The sequence below is a fragment of the Panthera onca genome, chromosome B4, assembly GCF_046562875.1.
Source record: "Panthera onca isolate mPanOnc1 chromosome B4, mPanOnc1 haplotype 2, whole genome shotgun sequence".
NCBI classification, from domain to species: domain Eukaryota; kingdom Metazoa; phylum Chordata; class Mammalia; order Carnivora; family Felidae; genus Panthera; species Panthera onca.
Window position 1 is genome coordinate 28,722,951 of NC_138345.1, and position 4,946 is coordinate 28,727,896.

Consider the following 4,946-nt stretch of genomic DNA (forward strand, 5'->3'; position numbering starts at 1 on the left):
GGCTCTGTACTGACAGTGCGGGACCTGCTTGACATTCTCTCTCCCTCTCTCTCTGCCCTTCCCCTGGTCACTCTTCTCTGTGTCTCAAAAATAAATAAACTGTAAAAAAAAAAAAAAAAAGTATCTACTAATACAATTCCCCTTAGCTTCACACAAATAAATCAACTTGCCTGTTTTCCCAGTGTTTGATGAAGATGCTTCTCTGATGTACTGATATGCAATTTCCTCATTGCAACCTGCATTATTTCCATAGAGAGTTAACACATTCACTTAACTGATCAGCTGAAAAGAGGGGTGTAGCCTCTTAAATCACAAGGATTCCAGAGCCCTCTTCCTTAGTGTAACAAATTTATTTCTTCTGATATTAATCAAACTGTTGAAACCAGATTGAATGCTCTCTGTCAAACTGGTTCCACTTCATTTCAGTGACCTTTGTCCTCTTGTGTTTACAGCAGCACACAAGCTAAAAAGATGCTTCGGTTTGATTAAAACCTGCTCTTTGATGCCTATTTCTTAAGCTTTTAGACATAAAATATTTTATCTTTAAATAAACTCACAGTCTTTTGTCAGAGAACTTTATATACATATTTTAGCCTATTTGAAGCACTTGGTGTGTTTTTTTTGTTTTTTGTTTTTAAAGTAGTCTCCACGCCCAACGTGGGGCTTGAACTCATGATCCTGAGATCAAGAGTTGCATGCTCTACCCACTGAACCAGCCAGGGTCCCCCTGAAGTAATTATTTTTACTGTGAACAGAAATTTAGCTCTTAGGGGGCACCTGGGTAGCTCAGTAGGTTGAGCATCAGACACTCGAGTTCAACTCAGATCATGATCCACTGGCTCCACTGGGTCCTGTGACTCAGGGTCATGGGATCCAGTGGCTCCACACTCAGCATGGAGCCTGCTTGCGATTCTCTTTCTTTCTCTCTCTCTCTGCCCCTGCCCCCACGCTCGCGTGCACACATGCTCTCTCTGTCTCTTAAAAAAATTAGCTCTCAGAATAAAGAGGGAGCTTGAAACACTTCTATTAAAGATGATGCATAGTAACTTTCTACCCACTAGATGAAGAGGGAGGTGCTAGAAAGATATCTGGAGGAAACTCAGGACCCCCACACTAGCATGCAAGTTCTGTCTTTAATTAGCATTGTCACTTTATTCAAGTGTCATCTTGGCTGAAACCTCTCAGAGACTTGGTTTCTTCCTCTGTCAAAGGAGAGAGTTAGCTGTGATGATTCCATGACCCTATCCATTCCCAATATTCCTTGATTCTCTTTATGATCTCAAGATACTTGACAAAGGAGATCATTTTTGAGTCTTGACTTAGGTTTTAAAATAACATTTACTGAAATATAGTAATACTTAATGCTATTCCTTTCAACCTCAAAGATTTTTCTTTTGTAATCCTTAAAATATCCATTGGATAAGAGGAACTATGATTATCTGGGTGTTTCATATAGGGAATTTAGGCTGTTTCAAGTCACTGTCAGTCACTGTCAGCATTAGAGTCCTATTTACTGGTCTTAAGCCCTGTCATTGCCAGGAGGAGGAATGTTCTTAGAGCCTGGGTCTGGATAGTCACCTATGCAGGGAAAAGTTCAGCTCATCCACTGCCACTTCAGAGACAGGACTCTGTATTTATGCCCCCTTTCAGTACTTGCTCTAGTTGTATCCATATAAGAAAAATTATATATGAAGTGCCAGCCTCCCAGGAAGTGGCTACAGAATAAAGGATAATAACTTGGTTCCAAACTAAGTTAAATTAAATTATGTCTAAGTAAATCATTTTAAAATACCCTGGAATGGCAACATTTTGTGGAACCACCATGGCTCCACAGTGACTTATATGACGTGTATTTCTGGTGTTATATAACATGAAAACATGATATTTGAAAAGTGGTCAAAACTTATTAGAATGCAGTTTTCGAGCGAGTACCGGCTTAAGTAAAGAAGAGAGCGATTTCACCACGGTAACATGGACTTTTATTTCACTGGTACAGCAGACGGAAATATATCACAGGAAATATATATCTTTCCTGCCCTTCCTGGATTCCTCTTCACATTGCAGTTCCAATGCTGCCTCTGAAAAGACTTAAAAGGGGAAGAATTCCACAGTGTTGCATACAGAAGGCCTTTCTCTAGATAGTGCTTCTTAGTTCTCTTTGTAAACGGAGATTACAGAGACCCCAAGAGATGAACAAAGGACATAAGATGATCAAAGGATGAACAATTAATAAAAGAGGAAATTCAACTGTTTAGCAAACAGTGGGAAAAGGTTCCATCTCACTACTAATCAAGGATATGCAAATTAAAGCACTAGTAAGAGGCCATTTAGTAAAGTGTTTGGTTGCTTGTTTTTTATAATACTCAGCAACGACATTAGTGTGAAAGCTGCATTCTTGCACACTGCGATTAGCTGTGTAAACTGATTTAGCTCTATTGAAAAGAAAATTGGCAGTGATACAAATGAAAATTAAAGCATTAAAATATTTTATCATTGTTGAACTAGTGATTTCACTCTTGGGAATCCTTTCTAAGAAAGTTTAAATATGGAAAATATTTTGTATACACCAACATGTTTATCACCGTGCTATTTGTTAAATCAAAAAGGAGAAACTAAATAAATATCTAATAATAGGCTAATTAAAGTATGGCTTATCCTTACCAAAGCATTATGAAGCAATTAAAATTATTTTAGGGGTGCCTGGATGGCTTCATCTGTTAAGCGTCTGACTTCAGCTCAGGTCATGATCTCACGGTTTGTGGGTTCGAGCCCTGCATCAGGCTCTGTGCTGACAGCTCAGAGCCTAGAGCCTGCTTCATATTCTGTGTCTCCCTCTCTGTCTGCCCCTCCCCCCATTCATGGTCTGTCTCTCTCTGTCTCTCAAAAATAAATAAAATGTTAAAAAAAATTTTAAAACAAATAAATGAACGTTAAAAATTTTTAAATATTCCTTTAAATAAAATAAAAATAAAATAATTTTATTGTTTCTAATCACATAGGAAAATACATACATTATCATGCAATGTAAGAAATCAGTTCATGGAAAACATGAAACAATCATGAAAACAGATTTTTTCAAAAGACAAAAATAAACTTATTTCCGGAAAAAAACAATGGAAGAAAATACACTAAAATGTTAATAGCAATTGTCTTCAGATTGGTAACTCTTTACTTTTCTTCATTCTTAATGTTTTTATATTCATCACTTATAATGTAGACAAAAATGTACTTAAAAAAGGATAAGAGCTTTTTATCATAGCCCCCTTTAAAAAAGCATTGTCTAAACAAAAAACTGAATTCCCTGGATTGCATCTCTTCTCACTGTTATCTTGGTCTTTTTTCTTTATATACCATCTTTACCTACGTTAAATAGATAATTGATCTATTTCTCAAAACACCAACAGCAAAATGTTCCTAACAGTTTCCTTAGAAATTTTGTATGATTGTGTTCCAATAAACAACTTCATTTAGATTCTTTTCAGTTTCCTTTGAACTCTATATTGTTATTTTTCAAAATGAAAGAAAGGAAAATAGTAAAAACAATGATAAAAGTTAGTACTATTTAGTCTTCAAAAAGAGCAGCCTGGCCTTTATCACAGGAATATTCAGTACTTAGAAAAAGGAACCCAGAGGAGAAGAAAATGACAGATATCCAGTGGGGGAAAAGTCTTTTGAAAGGAAACCTGCCAACGTGTAGAATTGTACAGTAATTTTGCACTATAACACACTGGGAATTATTTGCATGAGATGGTGTAGCATTGGGTTGGATTTGTATGATACCACCCAAAACCAAAACCAAGAAGGAGTATTCAGTTAAACAGATTTTGATAGACTCGTGAGGTGTCAGCAGGATTCCCCATCAAGCCATGGTGCTGGGGAAGAGAAATGGTCTCCAGGTTTCCTGAGCAGCTCCTGCAGATTCCTTTCTCCCTCCCTTTTCTTCGAATGCTCTGAACTTATGACTTTTTTTTTTAATGCGGTTATTTATCTATTTCAAGTAAACTCTACACCCAATGTGGGGCTCAAACTTACAACCTCAAGATCAAGAGTCTCACGCTCTACTGACTGAGCTAGCCAGGCATCCCTCAATTTGTGACTTCTGTTAGGAATATACAGTGTCTTTTTGGTGCTGAATTTGAGAAACTCTACTTGAAAATCAACAACTTCTCCACTCTATCAGCTTTTCTTTCCTATGTGATTCTAAAAACAAACAAAAAAATATAACAATGCCACAACTTGTTTTCTTCTTAAATTTTACACTAATAAATTAAAGATGAATGATATGATCCCTTTTATGATGGTGGTTGTTAGCTTTTAGCATGCCAGACTTAGCAACTCATTATTTATCCTCTTCTCCTGGGACTCATCATTTTTCCTACATTACCACATTGCAAGCTCATAGCCCTTTAACGCTCACGCCCTTGTGTACATTCCATTCGTCCTGCTCACCCATTATGGATTATTGCCATCTGGTGGAAAAACAGGGTGGACTACCAGATGGGAGTTTTGAAATATCCGGAAGTAAAGTGAAATACTTTTCATCAGGGGAAAATATGCAGTTATTTCTCTCATGCATATTCTGGGGTTCTAAATCAATGAGCATTTTCCTTTTCCATTTCACTTGGGGGAGTATACAATAGGTTCAGCTGCTGAATAGATGAAAAAATTTGACTTTCTATAACAATCACCCAAGAATAGTACTTGTGAAAAAGTTGGGCCACATTTTTAACCCTAGTACTATAAAACAAACACGACAACACAAAATGAAGCTAAATGTCTCAATTGCCTTTCCCTTTGCCAGGGAGAAATGCACTATGAGATATTTTCCACTTCTAAATTCTGTAATAGCACATTTGAGTCACTGGGCAACTTTCAAGTGTATTAGTTCTTTAAATGAGTTTTATTCATATTCAGAATTTAGCATAGTCTTCAAAGTGACAGGATGA